At 41.1% G+C, this 25,093-nt stretch overlaps 1 protein-coding gene across 6 annotated transcripts in view; it reads left to right on the top strand.

The window, feature by feature from the left end:
- The window catches only part of LOC143033825 (5-phosphohydroxy-L-lysine phospho-lyase-like), a 345,670-nt gene that overhangs the window by 85,939 nt on the left and 234,638 nt on the right, over window positions 1–25,093 (top strand). The window lies entirely within an intron of this gene.

The following is a 25,093-nucleotide window of genomic DNA, read 5'->3' as shown; positions in this document are numbered from 1 at the left end:
GGTTACATATAAGACGAATCAGAGAGACATAGAGAAGAGAAACGGAGCAGGAAGAACCAGAACGCGAAAGAACAAAGATGACAAGAGAAGAAGCAGACGCCCAGGACCCATCTGAATCTACGTAGAAATTATTCTACATTCGTTGGTTACGACAACTTCGCTAAACAAGTCCTATGGACCACAACGATTGCCCATCTCCACGAGAAGTGCACAGCCTTCATGTTTTCCCAAATTGTTTCAGGCATCTCCAGACAGGTGCTGGACTACGTGCGACTCGACGCTCTCTGTTATTTTTCAACTATGAAACATCGAAAGCTATCTTACGTATTCCCGACTACCAAAAGTTTCGTCTCCCATTTGTTGTGCGACTTCCAGAGACTCGTCTACACCGTAATCAAGACTTCGTTTCCCCGTTTCCCCACTTGTTCTTACGTGCTGCATACAAAAGAACAATCAGCTACTCTAGTTGGTAAATAATATAATAATATAATTCATGTCATAGATATTACTATATTTCATAATTATATGTCTATGTTGTATGAGTTTTTATTCGCATAACAGTATTTAATTTTAACGAAGAGTTTAATTAGTCTGAACTCTCTGTCACTCATCCGAACTGCGCACAGTTTTTTTTTTTTTTTTTTTTTTTTTTTTTTTAGTGTACCGACCAGCCTGGCCCATAGGTGGGTCATGACAATACACCAAAACAAGGTAGAAATATTAGTGATTGGGTACACAAATACGATGTTTTCAAGTCAGTCAAAGACCCATTAAGATTTTAAACGAGAATCCTGAAGAGGTGGAGTAATCAATTTCATCAATCTTTTCAATTCAGGAAGAAACATTTGGGGGAGAAATATAAGAATCGACAAGAGCCTACTTGTAGTCCTGAGTTAGATTGAAGTTCAATTGCATTGCTATTGAAGCACAATAGAGCAATTGCTTTGTCGGGGGGAAGCCTTGGGCAAAACGACTGTTTTAAAACATCAGATAAAATTAACACCAGGGACTCGATCTTTTTTTGTACCTGGCTACATATTACCACATTCCAAGCTAGCCATTGTAGATAAATTGATCTATGAAATATTATCGCAGGATGTCATAAAACCCAGTCATAGTGAGTGGAATTTCCCGTTGATCCTGGTACCAAGATCATATGGTACCATGCGTTCAGTTATTGACTATAGGGAATTGAATAAACAGACAATACCTGATCAACTACCGTTACCGGTAATAGCAGATATACTTCGTGTTTGGGAACCGAGAATCGGTATTATAGCATTATAGATATCAAGAAATCTTTTTGATTGAATTGCACGAAGATTCTCGAAATTATATAGCATTTTCTACAACAACTGGGCACTACGCGAATGCCATTTGGGTTATGTAACAGTCAGTTAACTTATATGGGATTGATAGATACAATACTAGATGGGTTATTAGGAAACACAACTAGTATATTCCTAGATAATATTTTAATAGTTTCCCAAACAGCAACTGATCACTTTAAGAAATTAGATTTGGTATTCTAAAAACTAGTTGAAGCAGGGTTGAAAGTGAAACTTGAAAAATGTAAATTTTTGCAAGACTGTCTCATTTATTTGGGACATAAGATAGGCATGGACTTAGTACAGTGAACTCAAAAGTAGAAGCAGTAAATAACTACTCAGTACCAAACAAGATAGAGAAAGAAGTTTCTTAGAATAGACAGGATATTAAAGGAAGTTTATTAAGGGATATAGAGACGTATCTAATCCATTAAGTTCTTTGTTAAGGAAAGATTCAAAGTTCATTCGGGTACCTGAACAACAAGCTTTTGACAAGTTGAAAAATAAACTTACTAGTTCTCCAGTTCTCATGTTTCCTAATTATGATAAGGAGTTCATTCTTTGTACTGATGCATCAAACGTAGGGTTAGGAGGCATACTGATACAAGAGGTGTAAAATTGCAACCGATAGGTTTCACATCTAGACTATGTAATAGTACAGAGAGAATCTATTCCATTACAGAAAGGAAACAGTAGTGATGTATTCACCGGAGGGATTTAGAGATATTACTTCTTACTTCTTACTTCTGCTCCCAGGTAGGCTTACAGCCTGTCAGTCGGGCCAGCACACTTCTCCAGATTGTCCTCTCAAAGCTTCCCTCTTCTCTCAAATCCTCTATTTTTCCTAATCCATTTGCCTCTAGGATTTCTTGAACGCCATCTTTCCATCTTTTCTTCGGTCTACCTCTAGATCTGCTACCTTCTGGTCTCCAGTTCCATCTTTTCTTTGCAATTCTCTCTTCATCCATTCTCTCCACGTGCCCAAGCCACCTTACTTGTGCCTTTTCTATTTTGCTTCTAATTGGAGATTTAAATATTAAAATAAAAAATATTTAGAGATATGATACTTGGAAATCCAATCAGAGTTTGGACTGATCATACAGCTGTTCAGGACTTATTCAAACATAAGAATTTTAGATGCAGATTAGCCAGGTGGTTTACTATACTTCATTTTTACGAGGTAAAGTTTTGATAAATTCCAGGTAAAAAGAACGTTGCAGCAGATGCGCTATCTAGGAATATTAGCCAACCAACGACAGGATTGATTATTTTTATCTGCAGTATTAATGAATTAGTAACATTAGATGATGAATTGATAATAAGGGAACAAAGAAGAGATTAGACTTGGAAAAGTAACCCAGAACTTGATGAACCCGTAAGTTATTCCTCCAAAACTACTAGAGGGGTATAAGATAGAAAGAACGTTGCAGCAGATGCGCTATCTAGGAATATTAGCCAACCAACGACAGGATTGATTATTTTTTATCTGCAGTATTAATGAATTAGTAACATTAGATGATGAATTGAAAATAAGGGAACAAAGAAGAGATTAGACTTGGAAAAAGTAACCCAGAACTTGATGAACCCGTAAGTTATTCCTCCAAAACTACTAGAGGGGTATAAGATAGAAGAATTTTATTTAAGCAATGAACTTTAATATAGAAAAACAGTCGTAAGTGGGAAGGACATTTCTAGTGGTCCAGTGAATCAGTTGGTAACTCCACAAAGTCTTGTACCAGAGGCATTAAAATTACTTCATAATAGTGATTATAGTTCTCATCCAGGAAAAAATCAAACTTATTGACAAGCAGAACTTAAATACTTTTGGCCAGGCATGAAGAGGGATATTTACATATATCTCGATAATTGCTTGAACTGTGCTGAGGTACAATGAAATACACATATCATATCCCATACCATAGAAACCTTGGGGGAAATTTTCATGTAGATACACTAGAGTTACCTATGTCTGAAAATGGAAATAAATATGTATTTGTTGCCATTGATTAATTATCTGTCAAGATTTTGTATTTTACAACACATTCAAAATAAGAGAGCTGAAACAATTGCTTCAGTAATATATGAACAAATCATCTGTAATTTCATTACTCCCAAGATCTTAGTTTCAGACAATGGTACTGAATTTAACAAGAAAACTTGGAAGAATTATATAGGTTATTTAAGATGAAATTAATATTCAAGTCAATCATCCTCAGAGCAGTGGAATTGTAGAAAGGTTAAATAAGAAAATTATCACTTGTCTTAGACGTTTGATAAGCCCACATAGTATAACTTGGGATAATTGGATTCCTTGTGTTAAATGTACACTCAATAACCAAATTGTTAAGGCTACAGGTGAAACTCCACACTATAATCTACGGGGAAGACAAAATTCTCCCATATGAAATCTTAATTGTAGAACCGAAGCCTGTGTATAACATGGATGATTATATCTCAAATAGGATACATACATTTCCAGACATACACCAAAGAGTTAGAAAATACATGAAAGAATATTCACAACAGATGAAGAAACAGCATAAAATAGCACACAAAATAGAATTACAAATAGGAGATTTGGCCATGACCTTTTAAAATGCACATATTCGGTAGTAAACTTTCACCCAGAATAATTTATTTTGCAGGTGGAAATAAATACAAGAGCTTCACTTAAAAACTAAGGAAGTCTCAGATAGACATGTAGATGATTTAAAAAGGACTATGATTGAACTTAATAATGATGATAATTGTGACAACGATGAATACGAGACAACTCTTTTTGATGAAGAAAAACAAGACACTCATTCTATACATTCTGTTGGGGAAACTTTGAGTTCTGAAGAGTATCAGGAATACATTCATCATATTATGTATGAATTTAATATTAATACCACCTGTGCGACCTGGAGCCTTGGTCAGTCATGAAGACAGTGTATAAGTATAGTTTTAGATTTAAAAAGATCCATTAAGTATTGTAAGGTCACAAAAAAAAATCTATAATTGTATCATGCTTTTTGTGTTCCGTGAAACATTGAGAAATTCTTGAGAAGCTTCCCTAGTTAAAAATATGTCATTACAGGACTGTCATTACAAAATTATATATATGATCCAGGTTACTCATAGTAACATAGGAGGTTCACATTTCCTATTTTTCGCAAACAAAACCAGAGTATCTATTAATTATCTGTCCTTGTCACGACCCACCTACGCGCCAGGCTAGTCGCGACACGAAGAGAGAGAGAGAGAAAACCGTGTGCAGTTCGGACGAGTGACAGAGTTCAGGCAGGATAATTAATTTCTTCGTTAAAATTACTTATTTACAAAAATAAATAAATAGACAAATAAATTAATAAAAAAAAGATTATAAAATAAAATAAAATAAAAAATAAAATAAAGCAAATAGATAAATAAATGGACCTAGAATAAGAAAGATAGCAATAAATGTTACATGAAAGTATGAATGGAATATTATTTACCAAGTCGAGTAGTTGAGTGTGTTCTTATATACAGCACGTAAGAACAAGTTGGCGAAATTACGTCTTAATTATGATACAGGTGAATTTTGATTCTGGTTGTTAGTAGTCGCACCAACGGAAAGTCGTTTAGGCCGACTCTTCAATTTCGGAATAAATGGGTAGTTTGAAGAGAGGCTGATGCACGGTAACTTCTGGTAGAGGAATCTTCTAGTAGTCGGGAGTACGTAAGATATTGGTTGATGTTTCGTCGTTGAGAAATAACAGCGTCGGGTCGCACTTAGTCCAGCAGCAATCAGGAAATGTCCTAAACAATTCTGAAAAACAAGAAGGCCTTGCTGTTCGCGTGAATATGGGGCAATCGTTGTGGTCCAAAGGACTTTAGTGGAGCTGTCGTAATCGACGAATGTAGAATAATTTCTACGTAGATTTAGATGGACCCTGGGCGTCTGCTTCTTGTCTTCTTTGTTCTTTTCATGTTCTGGTTCTCTCTACTTCTTTATTGACTCTATTGACTCTCTATATGTCTGACTCGGGACTTTCTCTGCTTCGCCTTTTATAAACCGGGAATGGTGCTTACCTTTCCTGGGATGCCATAACGTATCCAAAGTAGGTAGTTTAAACATTTTCAACCAATTGAAAAACAGAATAAGCTTTCTCGCCAAATTATGTAACGTTTCTCCTGAGCTTGGCGTCATGGCAGAACATAATGGGGCGCGCCCCAACGGACGGGTATTGCGTAATGGTTTTTTTTTGTGTTTTTTTTTTTTTTTATTTAACTTATTACGCATTAGCGTCATACAGTGGGGGAGGTTTTCATAATGAATGTAGGAAGGCAACTGGTATGCACATGCTTACACACGTACACATACACTTATATACACATACAAATACATGGGTTGCAGGTAACATATACGACACTGGGTATTGTACATTCATTCAAAGGGGAATAAGACTGAGATGTCACGCAGGGCATCAGGTATTATGAGAACCCACCAAAGCGGGGGTAACGGACAAGTATTTCATCTAGTCTATTTTGTGATAGGAGATGACGACAGATTGCATCTAATGGTAGTCCCTGGGGTATTAGATGTTTTACAGTGGGGCATGCTAGGCAGTAGTGCTCGATGGTGTTGGCTAGTGGAGCGTGGCATAGGCGACATTCTGTGAATACAGGCTCGCCCTCCACCCCGGCGACCTGCCACGATGGACGGTAGCCTAGTCGCAGTCGGGCTGAGACAACATTGTGGCGACGAACCATAAGTCCCTTGCGGCGGTACTTGTATTTGTGGCGGCATACGGATTCGTAGTGGGTGATGGTGACACTGAAGGGTCTCTCGGTGTCCCGTCGACGTTGCTCAGGCAGAAGTGCAGCGGAGCGGACCCTGTTGAGGTAACATAGCAGGGAGAGAGGTCGTCCATCACCACGACGGGGGAGTCGGCAGGCTTCTTTTGCTAGGCGGTCTACTTTGGTGTTGTGGTGCAAACCTACATGAGATGGAATCCAAATAAATTCAATGCAGAGATTACAGATAGTTAGTAGGGATAGAAAGGAAAGGATTTGTTGTACAACAGAATGGTGAGTGGGATGAATAGCGGTGAGGGATTGCAGTGCAGGCTTAGAGTCACATATAATGACAGCATTCACTCCTCTTTGGCAAACGAGACTGATAGCATCTAAGATGGCGTATAGTTCACACAATGTGGAGCTGGAGTGATCTCCGAGTCGACGGCCGACCCAGCCCTCAGGAGGCGGCGGTAGGTCAGGTGAGTAGACTGCTCCTCCAGCTGCACCATCCGATTGTAGTGACCCGTCAGTGTAGAGGCGATGCGGAGCAGTGATGGAGGATGTTACCTGGGTAACATGTTCCAAGGCTAGCTGTAGTTGTAGAAGAGGTGGGTCACATTTTGCTGTAGGAGTGAAGCTAACCACAGGCGATGGTAGCGTCCACGGGGGAGGGCCTGGGGGTATGTCAGCTACTGGTACTTGTAAATCTAGGCTGCGAATGAAGGAGGAGATAGACTTTATAAGACGGCGACCGGGGGGCATGAGGCGGGGGACGGGCGGAGCGGGGCCGAGAGAATCTCTGACCAGTGCTGTGAAGTGCGGTGAGATGTGGGGAAAGTGTATACACTTAACTGTGAGGCAGGTGACATTAGAATAAATCCTCTCAACTAGGGATGGAAGCCGTAATTCCCGTTGCATGTTGACAATTCTGGTAGTCATTGGGCAACCGAGAATGATTCTCATGGCTTTATTCTGAAAAATCTCCAGTGGCTCTAAAGCATATCGAGGAAGTTGAATTAAGGCAGGGGAGAGGTAATCAACAACAGAGCGTATAAAAGTAATATAGACAGTTCTGGCCACGGGGATGGAGATACCGGAAGAGTTGTTGGTGAGCCACTGGAGAGGCCGGAGCCGACGTTGTAGACGATCTAGCAATTCACGAATTACGGTATGGGATTGACGCCGGGCAGAAAGAGTTTCCGAGATTCGTACTGGTGCACCAAGGTAGCAGTACTGGGAGCTTAGTGGGATGATGCAGTCTCCAATCATGAACTCTGGCAGCGTGGCAGGAGGGCGGTAGGAGAAAATTCTGCTCTTCTGTGGGGAAGCAACAAGGCCACAGTTAGCAGAAGCTTGGGAGAGAGAAGTAAGAAAGAGTTGTAGGTGTGTTGGGGAGGTAGTGTGAATACATAGGTCATCTGCATAGCATGTAATTGTGACCTCAGGAATAGTGGGCAAAGACGTGAGGAGACGATGCATAAGTATATTAAAGAGAAATGGACTTAGTACCCCTCCTTGAGGAGTGCCGAGATGAAAATCCCGTGAGGAGCTGTAGGCACCGCTAAAGAAGACACGGGAGGTTCGGTTACTGAGGTAGCCCTTAATCCATCGTAGTAATTTACCCTTAATTCCAAAGTCAATTAATTGATCTAAAATAACGTCTCGGTTTGCTATATCAAATGCACTTTTTAGATCTATAAATGCCACAACACTGTCACGGGAGAGGCGAGAATATAAGTCGACGAGGCAGTGATGGGTGCTGCGTTGGGGTAGAAAGCCGAAGAGACGTGGAGAAAGGCGATCTTGTAGTTGGTACATCAGTCGGGTGAGCAAGATTCTTTCCATTACTTTGCAGAAGCAGGATGTAAGGGAGATGGGCCTGAAATTTGCTGTACCGGGCTTGGGTATGGGGATTATTGTACTCGTGGTCCAGGCATGTGGGATATATCCATCTCGTAGACACATATTGTAGAGGCGAAGGAGGGGGTTACCGGGTACACGGTGCAGTAATCGTAGCACATTGTAGGTAATGCCATCATCCCCAGGGGACGTGGCTTTACCTCTCAAGAGAGCGCGTCGTAGTTCATCTTCAGTGATTGGTATATTTTCTTCATCATCCTCTTGCAGCAGAGCATGTACTAAGCGGAGTCCACGAGCAAAAGCACCGGAGGAGAGGGCATCCTGGACGGGGGTAGGTAGGTTGGCAGGGTTGGACTGGTTTGACCACGTGACGATGAGCTGTTCGGCAAATACGGTGGGGGAATGATGACGGGCAGTAGCAGGAGTCTTCTTAATTACCCTGCGAATAAGGTGCCACATGGAGGCTACACTAGTTTGGTGATTTAATTCTGTCCGTGAATCTCTTCCAGGAGTCAGTACTTACACATTCTAGGAGGGTTGTCAAATCGTCTCTGGATTGCTGGTAACGATGAAGTAGTTCAGGAGATGGGTTAGTTTGGAACATGAGTCCAACGCGCTCCGCTTCTTTCTGTGCGTCCTGAAGTCGGGTGTCTAGGTACCACGAGTGAGGAGGAGGGCGACGTTGGAGGTGGGGTCGTGATACGTAAAGCCTGTAAAAGTCGTGGGTGGCGGAGACAAGGCTATTGTATAACTGGTCGGGGGAGGAACAGTCTAAGGTAGGTAGTATGCAGGTCATGTATGAAATGTACGTCGGGCAGTATTTGGGGGGTATGGTGAGGCGTAGGCGTGTGATAGGGGGTGTAGGTATCGTAGGAAGAGAATAGTGGAAGAGAAGAGCAATATGGTCTGAGAATAATGCAGGTACTGAGGAGCACTGGATGCGGGATGATACCAAGCCAGAGGTGAGGACGTGGTCCAGGGTGCCTCCCCGGGAGTGTGTGGCGCCACCTGTGTCCCAGCGGGTCAGATGATGTTGTCGGATGAAGGATAGTAGGTGAACACCAGGGCGGTTAGTGGTGCCAGGACGATCTCCCAATGCAGGATGTCGAGCATTGAAATCCCCTGCGTATATTATACCTTTGATCGTAGGTGGTGGAAGAGTGGTTGGACGAAGACGTGCGGGAGCAGAGTAGATATTGCAGAGCTATAGGATTCCGCCCCCAATTTCTATCTCGAAGAGTTGGAATGTTACGTCAGGGTCTGTAGAGGAGCGCAGAAGACGGTGTATCAGTGTATTGTGTATGTATGTTAGAAGACCGTTTCGTATCGTATGAATATAGGGGATATATCCGGGAAGGGAGGGTGCCTGTGGTGCAGTGTTGGGCCGGTTTGGAAACGCCTCCTGTAGAAAAATGACACAAGGGTGATGTGTCTGTACATATGCCTTCAATTGTGTGTACTTTTTGTGGTTGGTGATACCATTGATGTTCCATGAAAGGAGGTCTAGGTGAATGTTAGTTACGAACGTTGCGTTTGCTAGTAGGAGACCGGAGTGTGGAGGTGGATGGACGATTCGAGGAAGACTGGCTAGTACTGGGTTGTAACTTACAGAGTTTGTCGAGACGAGTTGCAATGGATTCCATTCTCTCGGCAAGCATGGAGATGGAGGAGACGAGGGTTTGTTGGGATTCCGCCAGTGTGGAGAGTCTGGTGGCAGTAGTAGTTTGGCCTGAGACAAGGCTGTCAATCCTGGTGTCAATGGAGGCGAAGCGGTCCTCGAGTGCTGCACATCGCGCCTGAAGGGCTGCAACGGCCTTACGGAGGGCAGCGTCTTGCTGAGGGGGGGTGGGAGCAGAGAGAACAGTCCGGGCGGGAGGAGGTGGTGGGGCTGAGGTGGGGCCATTGGTCTGGGTCTGGCGCCGAGTACAGCCGTGCCAGACGTTGACACCTGGCTGTAGACATCGGGGGCACTTCCATTGTGATGGGTTCGGCTGTGGTGGAGGTTCAGAGGTGGAAGTAGTCGCAGATGGGGGCGGGGGCGCACTTCGGACGGGACATTCTCTGGATTCATGGGCGGCGGCACACCAGGCACACTTAGGGGAGGCGGAGCAGTACCTGGATATGTGACCGATACCCCAACACCTGTAGCACCAGGGTCGGTCGTCACGGAGTCTTTGGACTTGACACGGGGGGAGGAGAGGGAGGAAGTCAAAGGTAATGGTGTCGGGGGGTGTTTCGGGGAGGCTCCACACAATAACAATGCGGTTGATGGGGGTACCGTTCTGCATGAAGCGCCTGGCTGAGTGTACTCCTGGGAGCTGTAGGGCAAGCTTGTGATCCACGTCAACGGGATAGCGAGTGAGCAGGTATTGGGGGTACTTACGTGGTCTTTCGGGGGAGTCTTGAGGGAGAAGAGGCAGTGACATAAATTCATTTGTAGTAACTCGGTCCAGGATGTCTGTGCGTTGTCTTGATATGTAGATGAATCGAGAGGTGAGTGCAGCCATCTTAACCTCGGCCGTATCCCGTTGCAGGTGGAAAGTCTTGGTGATAGTTGACAGCCAGCGGAGTTTAACTTCTGTGGATGGGTTCCCGCTAAAGGCCAACTTAATATACTTGTCTCGGGGAGCAAATGCTGGAAGGGCGGGTGAGGGTCGGGTGGGGGCAACGGGAGTAGCACTGTGATTAGGCAGGGTAGGGCGAATAGGAGCCTTATTACACTCACTTGAGGTTCCCTTGATCGTCTTGGCAGCAGGCGGTTGACATTCTCCTGCGGGGAAGGTAGAGGTGTCGTCGGCCCGCCGTTTGGTACTGGGGAGCGCTGTAGACTGGTGGGTATCATGCTGGGTGGTTGTTGGAGGGTGATGGGGAGTGGAGGTAGGACGAGGCAGGTCGGGCCAGTGGTTAACACTAATGTCGTCATCAGTGTCGGAAATCATTAAGTCCTGCTCTAAGCTGGACGCCGCTTCCGACCCCGAGTATTCCATCGAGGAAGGGAGGGCCTTGATAAGAAGGTAGGCTGATTTACTAGCGCGCAGTAGTTTGTAGCACTGTAACACAACTTGAGACAGCCGGTGTTAGTCGTTAACGACGAGCACTGGATTCAAGTAGTTGACGGCGATAGTTTTGCACCTTCAGGTGTAGGTCCGTTCTCGACGAGAGCCAAGCACGGAATGCGTAATGGGTTATATATGGCATACATTTTATGAAGTACAATACAAATTATAATATATACTACACATATTCACGCAAGGCGTGCCTTTAAAATACAAACAGGAGACTTTATTCACACAAAGGCGTGACACAGCACAACCACGCTAAGGACGTGACACCCTCACCCTTTTAAGTCAATTGTCGACAGGGAATCGCCAAGGACATTATTGATCCTTTTACATGATGTATGTGAAGTGTGTAGGATTGTAAAAAGATACTCCATCTCGTGAGTCTTTGGTTAGATTTAGAAACGGAGGGCTTGTTTAAGAAAATTAAATGGTTGTGGTCAGTATGTAAATGAATGGGTAAAGATGGATGTAAATATGGTTCAAAATGCGACAATGCTGTTCTCAAACTTGGATTTGTGAACAAGTGGAAGGTTTATGAAGGATGTGGGCTTTTCAGGACAGGGTCATTCATAAGAATTAGTTTTAATTTTTTAAAAGCTTGTTGGCAATGTTCTGTTCAAATGAACATCCGTTCTATTCCCAAAAAATCTGTCAATGGTTCTTCAATATAAGAGAAATTTTGACAATTTTCTGCAGTAACCTAGTATTCCTAGGAATCGTCTTATCTCTCTTCTATTCGTGGGTGTTGGAAGGTCTCTGATGGCTTGAACTTTAATTGCTAAGGTGGATATTTCAGAATTACCTACTTTGAAAAGTTATTCCCTAGTCACAGTAGTAGAAAGGGAAGTATTTGGAGTGGAAGAGTGTATCAATACCTAATGATTCTATGTCCTCGGCACGTGTACTACCTGTGTTTGTGTTGTCTTGTGAAATGTGAACGTTTTATACAGCAATTTGTTTCCTGGTTTGAGACCTAGTTACAGCACATACGGGAGATGGGTCTTGTGAAGTCTCATCAATAATTGGGTCATTGGTGACAATAGGGGAATTTACCTTACTACCTGCTAGATCATTTGACAATAGCAGTTGACTGCCGACCACTGGCATTTCATCAACTGCAGCTAAACTACATCTCCCTTGACTTTGTCAGTTTTTTATTATACTTTGTGAAGTGGGAGTTATCTGTTTCCTGCTACGGTGTCTGTAATTGCATCCTGATTCAAGTAAGACTCAAAAGGATCTGGTAATGTGTCAGCCAACACAAGAATTGGAATAGCCCTTGTACCTTTAAGGAGGGAGATGGGTTTTGACTCACTATTACAGAAATTAGATATAGTTCCTTTCATCACAAAAGGAGCAAAACGGGGGTCTAGTACGGTTTTCAGTTCAGTTGGTAAATTGTGGGATAGGACGGGAGTTGAAGATTCCGTCTTAACTTGTGATGAGGAAGTGGGTTTGGACATACTTTGGGAGGACGATTTACTCTGTGAATTGGTCCTAGCTGGGCTACAATAGCTAGTTGGACCTGGGGGAGTTATTTGAAATAAGCACTGGTTGAGATCGAGCTTGATTATTGGGCCTTTTCCTACACTGAGAGAAACTATATCCAATTTTGAGGCAATAACTGCAAGTCGGAGGAGGACTGCGGGAACTATATCTGGGATACATCGTTTGATAATACTTATCTTCATGAAACTGCCTTTTAAATTCTTGTTTGCTTAACTCACTTCTCCTTTAAAAGGAGTGGGGGGCGTTGTGTTGGCTCTGAATTGTTTTGGTGTCATAGTAATTTTTTTTTTTTTTTTTTTTTTTTTTTTTTTTTGTGACGAGTGTATATTCATCCGCCATTTTGGCAGCTCGAGCTAAATCGGAAAAAATCTTTCCTCAGGATAAATCCTAAGATCTTGATATAGTTGTTTATTAAATTATTATAGCCACATTACTTCTCTTGATGAAGCAAACGAGTCTGTGTTTGTGGCTTTCAGCCACCTATCTCCATACTTAGCCATCTTGGAATTAAATTATGTGTATGTATCTTGTGGAGACTTAGAAATTTCTAAATTTTAACTTATGAGGCTCCGAAGTAAGTCTGTATGCCGCTAGGACCTGCACTTTTACGTTATCATATTCACTGCCTACTTTGTTTGGAGATGTGTACATTTTTTGAGCTCTGCCTACGAACTTTGGACTCCAACAATTTCTGTCTACTCCTAATTTGCTCAGAATCTTTTCTGTTTGTTCAAAGAAAACCTCTGGTTCATCTTCTGAAAAAATTGGTTGGAGACTAGTGTACTTAGAAACCTTGAAGGTCTCCGCTTCCCTCTTAATGGTGGATTTAATCCTAGTCTGGATGCGAGCCAATTCCACCTTGTCAGCCTTAACTTTAGTTTGTCAGCCTCAACTTTAAGTTAGTCAGTCTCAATTCTTTCCGTTTCGATTCGTACCATAGCCCAAATTATGAGTCTTTCCATTTCCGCCTCTATCTCTAATCTTCTTAGCATGATCTGTGAATCTGTTTCTTGAATAACGTGAATATGACTTAAGGCATCAAATACCTCCTCTTCAACTAAAATTTTATACATACATACATATACCAAGGCTTTTTCCCCCTTCCAAGGGAGGTAGCCAAAAAGGGAAAGGCACAAAAACACTCCCACCCATTACATCCCCAAATACACTCCACACCCCTCCCACCCTTCCTCTCATCTGAGCACCTCCTGGATGACGGGTCATCCCTGCACCCTGCCCACCGCCCTGGGTCAGAAGCAGTGTCGCAAGACAGTACATCCACAGCAAGGCCGCTTCATTTAATCGGCGACCCCCCCTCTCCGTCCCCCTTTGCATATAAGGCGAGGACGGGGAGAAATCCCTTCAGGCTGCGTCAAAATTTACTCACACATACTACCCCACCCCCCAGCCCATTTCTCCTCATGCAGTCACAACATCATCCATATACAACCATTCTCCACTCACCTCTGTCTTCCGTCCTCTCCCTTCCTTCCTCAACAGACATTCCCCTCTTCCCCAAAGCCCCCTTCACCCCATCCATCCACCTCATCCTAGGACGTCCCCTCATGTTCACTCCCTCCACATCTGCCTTCCATACCTCTTTTACTAGTCTTTCTTCACTCATTCTTTCCATGTGTCCAAACCATCCTAATATTCTTTCATCAACCCTATCTCCCAAATCCTTTTTCACCCCTGTTCTCCTCCTCACCTCCTCATTTCTCACTCTATCTAGCCTAGTAACCCCCACCATACTTCTCAGACACCTCATCTCAAACACATTCAAGTTCCTTCTCTCTTCTTCTCTTATGTTCCACGTTTCTGCCCCATACAGTGCTGTTGGCGCAATCACTCCTTCATACAGTCTCCTCTTCGCATCCATTCCCAAATGTCTATTCCTCATTACACTCTTTAAACCACCAAGGCATTTACTCGCTTCTCTCAATCTACATTCTACCTCCACCTTCACTCCACCTTTTCCTGCTACACTTGCACCCAAGTATCTAAAACTATCCACTCTCTCCAGTCGTTCTCCCTTAATGTTCACTTCCAGTCTACTGCCACTTTCACCCCTTGTACATCTCATCACCTTACTTTTACCCACATTTATCTTTAGATTTCTTCTATCACATACTCTCCCAAACTCTGCCACCAGCTTCCTCAATCCCTCCTCTGACCCTGCCACAAGCGCAGTGTCGTCCGCAAACAACAGCTGGCTCACCTCCCACTTTTCTCCATTTTCTTTAACCATCTCCAATCCCTGACTCACTACCCTAGCATTCACCTCTCGCACCACCCCATCCATGTATAAGTTGAACAGCCAGGGCGACATAACGCATCCTTGACGAAGTCCCACCTTTACTTCAAACCACTCACTCTCTCCATTTCTAATCCTAACACATGCTCTACTACTCTCATAAAAACTCTTGACAGCTCCCAAAAGCTTTCCTCCTATCCCATAAATCTGCATAACCTCCCACAGTGCCTTTCTGTCTACCCTATCATAAGCCTTTTTCCAGATCCATAAAAGCCCAAAAAACATCCTTCCCCTTTCCTATAGCTTTCTCACATATCTGTCTTACCACAAAGATCTGATCTACACAACCTCTACCCGTCCTAAATCCACACTGTTCCTCACCAATTACTCCTTCTGTTCCTCTCCTAATCCTCTCAATTAAGATCCTCCCATAAGCCTTCCCTACTACACTCAACAGGCTAATCCCTCTGAAATTACTACACTTGTCCCCTTTTCCCTTGTAAAGAGGAACTATACAGGCACTACTCCAGTCCTCCGGTACTCTACCCTCTCTCCAGCAAACATTAAATAACCTCACCAACCAGTCCACCATCACTGAACCTCCCTTTTTCAGACATTCTGCATGACATCCATCCAGACCAGGTGCCTTACCTGCTTTCATCATCTTTACAACTGCCTTCACCTCATCCTTCCTTATTTCTCCTCCAAAATTTTAACTGTTGAAAAATATTTTTCCCTTATAGCGTATAACACTAGATCATATTCTGTGGCAATGTTATCAGTTTAGCTTTTGTAGCTTCTAAAATGTTAATGGAGGGATTCTCCACAAACTTTTTCGGAAGACATTTTTCTACAAATATGTAATTCCAACGAGCAGATTAATCACTACCTGAATAATCTTTTCGTCCTGGCAAGGGTCGCCAAATTTCTCGTCACGACCCACCTATAGCTAGTCGCTACACGGAGAGAGAGAGAGAAAAAAAAAAGTTAAGGCTGTGTGCAGTTCGGACGAGTGACAGGGAGTTCAGGCATGTTAAATAAACTCTTAGTTAAAATGACTTACTAAAAAAAAATACATACACCATAAATAGACAGAATAAGAAAATATAGCAATAAATGTTACATGATATAGATTGAATATTAATTACCAAGTAGAGTAGCTGGATGTGTTCTTGTATGCAGTACGTAAGAACAGGTGGGCGAAATGAAATCTCGATTATGATGTAGGCGAGTCTTGATTCTGGTTGCTAGAAGTCGCACCAACGGAAGTCGCCACAACCTAACAAATAAAATATATAACACAGACATGCACAATAACACCAAAAGATGGCTGGCCAATTATCTGGCAGGCAGGAATGCTCATGTGTCATATAATGGCCAATCATCGCACATCAGAAACATTAAGAACGGAGTACCACAGGGCTCAGTTCTATCCCCCACATTATTTAATCTATACATGCATGACTTACCCACGCCAGACACCTCAGAAATACAAATCTCTTCCTACGCAGACGACATAACAATCACATGCACACATCGTAACACAGACAAAGCTGCAGAAATAATCCAGCCTTACCTTGACACACTCAACACATGGTTCATCACAAACAGACTCAAAATAGCTCCAACCAAATCTACAGCAACACTTCTCACCAACTGGACAAAAGAACACAAATACATACCTCATCTCTACATCAACAACACTCTAATACCACACACAAACACACCGAAAATTCTTGGTGTAACATACGATACATCCATGTCTTTCAAACACCTCACAAACATAAAAAACAAATGCACACCTAGACTTAACGCACTTAAGTCAATCACTGGAACAACATTTGGACAAAACAAAGAAACTAATATAACAATATACAAACAATGCATACGCTCAGTGATGAATTATGCGAGTCCTGCATGGGCTCCTAATCTCAGTGAGACACACCACAACACCCTTCAAATCATACAAAACAAAGCCCTAAAAACAATTACAGGCTGCACAAATACATCACCTACAGACCATTTACACCATGAAACAAAAGTCCTCAAAGTCAAGGACCACCTCGACATGAGAGGCACACAAACACTTGCTGCAGCCACCACAAACACATCACACCCGCTACACTACATAGCAGAACACCCACACACACCAAGAAACATTAAAACTACACCCAAAGACCTTTATTACGCACAGATACTCTCTTCTCTTCCTCCACAACCACCAAATACCAGCCTCCGGAAACATATTCATAATCATATCACTCACCGCTCCATTAACACACTGAAAGACAACACACTGCTGCATGCCAGACCCCCTGATATCCACCCTTCTGAATCCTCTCTCCCACGAAAGGACAGAGTCCACTTGGCCAGACTGCGATGCGGTCACCACCCAGCACTTCTAAGCTACCAGAAGAGGCTGGACGACCGTGTTGTGAACAGCTGCCCAGGATGTAACACTTCACCCCATACCATACAACACATAATGGAAGACTGCATTATACACAATCATGCACGCAAACAACACAACATACACTCTATAAAGGATTTGTGGGAAAACCCAGTTTCGGCTGTGGCCTTCCTTGGGGAGACGGGACTGCTCGGACAGACAGTCTAGGGAACGACAACAACAACAACAACGGAAAGTCGTTTAGGCCGACTCTCCAGTCTCGGAACAAATGGGTAGTTTGAAGAGAGGCTGATGTACGGTAATTTCTGGTATTTGGGAATACGTAAGATGTTTCGTGGTTGAGAAAAAAACAGAGAGTGCGTGTCAATTCACACTTAGTCCAACAGCAATCTGGAGATGTACGAAACAATTCTGAAAATCACGAAAGTTTTGCACTTCGCGTGGAGATGGGGCAATCGTTGTGGTCCAAAGGACTTATTTAGTGTTGTCGTAATCGACGAATGTAGAATAATTTCTACGTAGGTTCAGATGGGCTTTGCATCTTTTCTTGTCTTCTGTTCTTTTCACGTTCTGGTTCTCTCTCCTTCTCTTCCCTATTGCCTCTGTCTATTGACTCTGCTTCGCCTTTTATAGCCCGGGAATGGGTGCTTACCTTTCCCGGGATGCCATAACGTATCCAAAGTAGGTAGTTTAAACACCTTCAAGCAACGGGAAAACAGAAGCTCTCCCGCCACATTATGTAATGTTTCTCCTGAGCTTGGCGTTATGACAGAACTTATGACACGCGCCCCAACAGACAGGTATTGCGCAATCTGTTGTATATTACATACATTTTATGAATTACAATACAAACTATAACATAAACTACACATATTCATGCAAGACGTGCCTTAAAAAATACAAACATGAGACTTAAATCACACAAAGGCTGACAGAGTATTAACCACAGGATTCTGTTCACACTAAGGACGTGACAGTCCTGAATTAGGTCCTAAATTAACGCAATAGAGGTGGCCAGTGAAACACTAAGTATGAAAAAATGAGTAATTATATAGCACTATAAAGAGACCAAGACTAACTCGCCTTGGGACGGCAAGCTGGCGCTAACGCGGCAAAACATACACAATTCGCCTTAGTTCTCCCTACAAAAATACACAGAAAACTATAACGAGATGATACAATTACAATATATATATGTGTGTGTGTGTGTGTGTGTGTGTGTGTGTGTGTGTGTGTGTGTGTGTGTGTGTGTGTGTGTGTGTGTGTGTGTGTGTGTGTGTGTGTGTTTACCTAGTTGTATTTACCTAGTTGTATTTTGCGGGAAGGGGAGCTATGCTCGTGTTGTCCCGCCATTGTATCTCTCAGTGTCTAGTTTGCTTTTAAACTCGTGAATGGTTTTTGCGCTTACTATTTCATTATCCAGTTTGTTCCAAGTGTCTAAAACTCTATGTGGAAAACTGTTTTTCTTCAGTTCTCTTCTATAGCTATGTTTTCTTAATTTCCTTCCATGTCCTCTTGTGTTTCTCTTGTCCCAGTTTAGTAATTCTTCTCTATCAAGTATCTCTGTGCCTTTCATGATTCTGTAGATGGTCAGTATGTCTCCTCTCTCTCTTCTTTCCTCCAGTGTCGGTAGCTCCAGTTTAGCCAATCTCTCCTCGTATGATAGGTTTGCAAGTGCAGGTGCCATTTTTGTAGCTGCTCTTTGGATTCTTTCTATTTTCTTTATGTTCTTTTTGGTACTGGGGGACCACAATGTCGCCGCATACTCTAGTCTAGGCCTTATCAATGTAACCAATTTTTTTTTTTTTATCATGTCTTCGTCCAGGTAAGCAAAAGCCACTTTTATTGATCTTAGCAAGTTGTAAGTCTCCCCGACAATTTTGTTAATCTGTGTATCATAGGACAAGTCATTTGTGATAATAACTCCCAAGTCTTTTTCGGATCCTACTTTCTTTACTTCCTTGGTTGCAATTGTATAATTTCTTGATATTCTGTTTTTGCTTTTTCCAAACTCCATTATGCTACACTTCTTAGTATTAAAATCCACTTCCCATTTCTGACTCCAGTTCCATACCCTATTCAGATCTTCTTGCAGTGCTTCACAGTCCTTATCAGTGTCTACTTTCCTTAACAGTTTGGCGTCATCAGCAAAGAAGCTCATGTAACAGTTCACGCCCTCGTCCATATCATTCATATAGATAGCAAACATTATTGGAGCCAGTACAGATCCTTGCGGTACTCCACTGATCACCTCTTTCCAATCTGAATATTTTTCTCTGAGTACTACTCTCATCTTTCTTCCAGTCAGGAAGTCCTCCATCCATTGTAGTAGGTTCCCTTGTATTCCTCCTATGTGTTCCAGTTTTTTTAGTAGTTTTCTGTGTGGTATTTTGTCAAATGCTTTTTGCAAGTCTAGGAATGCACAATCAGCCCATCCGTTTCTTTCTTGCACTATGTCTATTAGTCTTGAGTAGAAGCATATCAAGTTTGTGGTGCATGATCTAACTTGTCTGAACCCGAATTGTCTTGGGTTTAATATGTTGTTATCTTCCAGGTGTTTTACCCATCTATTCTTGATGATTTTCTCACAAATTTTGACTATAGTGCTTGTTAGTGATACTGGTCTATAGTTGGTGGGTTCTTCCTTGTTTCCTCCTTTATATATTGGTACAATGTTAGCATTTTTCCAGTCATTAGGTATCTTCCCTTCCTTGAGTGAGCTATTTATTATGATGTGTATTTTGTCCGTTAGCTCTTCTTTGCATTCTTTTAGAATCCAATTTGCAATTCCATCCGGGCCATGTGATTTTCTGACGTCCAGTTTTGATAGATGTTCTGATATTTATTTTTGTGATGTTGTAAATTCACTCATGTGTGTGTGTGTGTGTGTGTGTGTGTGTGTGTGTGTGTGTGTGTGTGTGTGTGTGTGTGTGTGTGTGTGTGTGTGTGTGTGTGTGTGTGTGTGTGTCTGTTCTATAACCGTCCTTATTGAGCTTCCTCCCATGTCCTCTTGTGTTTCTCTTATCCCAATTTAATAAATCTTCTCTAGCAAGGACTTCTATATCTCCCATAATTCTGTAGATGGTTAAAGTCATTAACAAGTCACCTCTTTCTCTCCTTTGTTCCAGAGTCGGTAATTCTATTTTTGATAATCTGTCTTCATTTGACATTTTTGATAGTGTTGGGGGCATCTTCTCTCAATTTTTCTTATATTATTTTTAGTACTGAGTGACCATAGTATCGCTGCTTACTCCAATTTTGGCCTTAACAGTGTGACTAGTATTTTCTTTGCCTTTTCTTCATCCAAGTAAGTAAAAGCCACTTTTATTTATCTTAGCAAGTTACAGGTTTCACTGAATATTTTGTTTATCTGTTTGTTAGGGGACTTATCCTTTGTAACGATTACTCCCAGGTCTTTTTCAGATCCCATTTTCTTTACTTTCTTTGCACCAATTTTATATTATCCTTTTTTTTTTTTTTTTTTTTTTTTTTTTTTTTTTTTTTTTTTTTACTTTTTCCAAATTAAATTATGCTACATTTCTTAATGTTGAAATCCACTTCCCACTTCTGACTCCATTCCCAAACCCTGTTCAGATCTCTCTGCAGAGTCACAGTCCGTTTCAGTACTCACTTTAACAGTTTTTCGTCATCTGCAAAGAAGCTCATGTACCATTCCACACATTCGTCCATGTCATTCACATAAATAACAAATGTAATTGGAGCAAATACTGATCCATGTGGACCTCCACTAATCACTTCTTCCCAAGTAGAAATCTTATCTCTGAGCATTACCCTCTTTTTTCTTCCATGCAAAAAGTCCTCCATCCATTTCAGTAGTTTACCTTGTATCCCTCGTATGGTTTCCACTTTTCTTGATTTTTTTTTTTTTTTTTTTGGGGGGGGGGGGACTTTGTCAAAAACTTTTTGTAGATCTAGGAAAGCACAATCAGCACATCCATCCCTTTCCTGTATTATATCAAATTTGTGGCACATGATCTTCCCTGTTTAAATCCGAATTGTCTCGGATTTAGTATATTGTTCTCCAGATGTTTTATCCATCTATTATTCTATAAAATTTTCACAAAATTTGGCTACCTTGATTATAACGGAATCCGGTCAGTAATTTGTTGGGTCTTCCTTATTTTCTCCTTTATAAATCGATACGATATCAGCATTTTTCTAGTCTTCTGGTATTTCTTCTTCTTTGAGTGAGCTACTTATTATGTTATACATTTTGTCGATTAGTTCTTTGCATTCTTTTAAAATCCAGTTTGCGATTCCATCCGGGCCGCGATATTTCCTGACATCAAGATTCATTATCTGGTCCATTATTTCTTTTCGTGTTAATATTATTTCCCTCATGGGAGGGTGTGGGGGTGTGTCACGTTCCTCCCGTTTTTTCCGATGTACATTTTCTTTAGTGAAAACCGACTTTAAGTGTTTGTTCATGACCTCAGCCATTTCTGTATCGTCTGTGTATTCCATATTCCGTTGGCGTAGTTTCACTATTGCTTGTTTGTTTTTAGTTTACCGTTCACATATCTATATAATAGTTTTGGCTTATCCTTAAATTTTTCTATTATGTATTTTTCATAGTTTCTTTTCTCATTCCTGCGTTTTTTACATATTTATTCCTTTGATTAATATATATTTGCCACTTTCTAGTTTTTTTTTTTTTTTTTTTTTTGGGGGGGGGGGTATTTTGTACATCTTTCGCAAGCTTTATCTCTTCAATCTTTCGCTTCGCTGCACCTTCTATTAAACCAGCACTAAATATACACCTTTTCCTGTTTTTGCTTTGGGACATATTTATCCACTCCTTTATATATTTTCACCAGAATCATCCATTTTTCTTCCACTTGTGTTTCTTGTAGCATTTTTTCCAGCTCGCTTTAAGAAAAAAAATCTTAAGTTTCTCAAAGTCCGTTTTATTATACATCAGTCTTCCTTTTCTGTATTTCTCATTTCTCTCTATATGTATTTCCTACTTTAGTTCTAACTCAAGTAATATATGGTAAGTCTTCGCAGTTGGTGTCTATAACTCAATTTTGTCCACAATTTCAGGGTCTTACGTAAGTAATGAATCTAGTCTCGACGGTTCTTCATTTTTTCTAAATTTAGTTTTTTTCTTTTACCCATTGTGTCATTGTATGTTCTATAGTCATATCGATTAATACATTTCCCCAGTGATCCTCTCCATCTATCACTGTCATCTCTTCCCAACATATTTCTTTGCAGTTAAAATCTCCCAAAAGTACCGCTTTACCTCCATCCTTCAGCATCTCGTTTAATAAAAGTCTCGTATCATCTACCATTTTAGAATAATCTCTCCAAGACCCCGTTTTTGGGGGCACATAAATCACTGCAAAACATCTCACTATTTTCAACTCTTATTGTGATCATTTCCACCTTGTTCTCTCCATGTGTAACTTTCGTCACATTTAAGTTTTTCTTAGCCAAGAACATAACTCCACTCTGTTTCTCCTCTCTGTTTCTAAGCCAGTCAAACACTAGTGATAGTGGACCCCTTAATTTTGTCTCCACAATTCCCATTATGTCTGGTTTTTCTTCTGACGGGTAATCATTTAGTTCATTTAATCCTGAGATTAATCCGTCTATATTGGTATACAAAGGATTACAAAGGCGGAGCATGCCGACAGGAGACCTTTTTATCCATATCTAGGTCGGATGCGAAAAGAATCATAATAATAATAAATAAATAAATGAATAAATAAAAACTATAATAATGTAAATAATAAATAAAATACGTAAATAAATACATAGGTATAGTTGAATAATAAGCAAACAGGTAAATAGTAAATAATAATAAATTGACATACAACTAATAATAAATGAGAATCAAGCAAATAATGATAAACAGACAATTAATAACAAAACAAATAAATAAACAATATAGAATAAATGATAATCGTTAAAGCATCTTGCTTAGGTGTTTATCTAAATGATTCTTAAAGTTACGAACTTAACTACATTGCACTGCCTCTGCAGGAAGCTTATTCCATTCATTAACTACACGGTTGGCGAAGTTGTTTCTATCCACTTCCAAATTAAACTCTATTTCCGGACAGTTTGAGACCATTGTTTCTACTCTTTCCATCTCGTTTTTTCAACGTTTCGTTTCTTTTTCTTAAATATACAATTTTATTCAGTTCATGTCTAACACTACAATAGAACTGCGTTTCCTCGGTCTCCGATCTTTTCTAGTTTTCTCTCTCTCTCTCTCTCTCTCTCTCTCTCTCTCTCTCTCTCTCTCTCTCTCTCTCTCTCTCTCTCTCTCTCTCTCTCTCTCTCTCTCTCTCTCTCTCTCTCTCTTTCCCCATCATTCATGCGCGCGTGTGTGTGTGCGATTCACCATGGTCTTGGATCACGTGTTGGACTCGTGATCGACAGATATTTCCCTCCCGGAAGGGAGCTCAGAGCTCATACATGACCGATCTATGGGTAATGCTATGACCTTACACGCACACACCCCAAGTCCCCGCCCACGAGAGTTGGAGTAACGACTCGCAGCGCAGCGATACTGATATTATTTCAGCCCTGGGCGGGATTCTAACTCAGACCGCCGTAGTGTCAGCCGGGATTCCCAACCACTGCGCCATCAAGTCGTGTGTGTGTGTGTGTGTGTGTGTGTGTGTGTGTATTTACCTAGTTGTACCTAGTTGTATTTAACGGGAAGGGGAGCTATGCTCGTGGTGTCCCGTCTTCATATCTCATTTTATCGAAACTATTTTTAAATTCATGTATTGTTTTTGCACACACCACTTTCTCATCTAACTTGTTCCAACTGTCTATTACTCTGTGAGGAAAGCTGTTCTTTTTCACATCTCTTCTATAGCTGTCTTTCTTGATTTTCTTTCCGTGCCCTCTTGTATTTCTATCATCCCATTTTATCAGATTCTCTCTATCAGTAATTTCTATGCCTTTCATGATTCTGTAAATAGCTATCAAATCTCCCCTCTCTCTTCTTTGCTCTAGTGTCTGTAGTTCAAGTTTTGCTAGTCTCTCTTCATATGATAGTTTTGAGAGTGTTGGTGCCAATTTTGTAATTGCTCTTTGTATTCTTTCAAGTTTTTTTATACTTTTTTTTTTTTTTTGTATTTGGTGACCACATCGTTGCAGCATATTCCAATCTTGGTCTTATCAGAGTGATTAGAATTTTCTTCACAATTTCTTTATCCAGGTATGTAAATGCCACTTTGATTGTTCTTATTAAATCATAAGTTTCTCCAAAAATCTTATTTATATGTTTCTCAGGTGACATATTATTCATAACAATGACTCTCAGGTCCTTCTCATTTTTTATTCCTTCTTCTCCCAATTTATATGATCCTGTTATTCTGTTTTTGTTTTTTCCAAATTCCATTATACTACACTTTTTAGTGTTGAGCTCCATCTCCCACTTCCTACTCCATTCCCATACTTTATTTCGATCACTCTGTAGTGACTCGCAATCTTCTTCCGTGTTCACTTTTTTTAATGGTTTTGCATCATCTGCAAAGAAGCTCATATAATTTTCAATTTTTTCAACCATATCATTAATATATATAGCAAACATTATTGGGGCCAGAACTGTTCCTTGTGGAACACCGCTTATTACGTCATCCCATCTTGAGTGTTTCTCTCCTATCACTACTCTCATTTTTCTTTCTTGCAAAAAGTCTTCCATCCATTTAAGCAGTTTGCCCTGTATTCCTCCTTCAGTTTCTAATTTCTTAAGCAACTTCTTATGTGGTACTTTGTCAAAAGCTGTTTTTAGGTCTAGAAATGCACAATCAGCCCATCCATCTCTTTCTTGTATTATATCTATTAGCCTTGAATAGAAACATATTAAATTAGTGACGCATGATCGTCCTTGTCTGAATCCAAATTGCCTTGGATTAAGCACGCT

Source organism: Oratosquilla oratoria, chromosome 16, assembly GCF_046742065.1.
Source record: "Oratosquilla oratoria isolate Oo_2021 chromosome 16, ASM4674206v1, whole genome shotgun sequence".
NCBI lineage: Eukaryota > Metazoa > Arthropoda > Malacostraca > Stomatopoda > Squillidae > Oratosquilla > Oratosquilla oratoria.
Note: the sequence above shows the minus strand (reverse complement) of the source record. Positions and strands in the feature narration are given on the sequence as shown.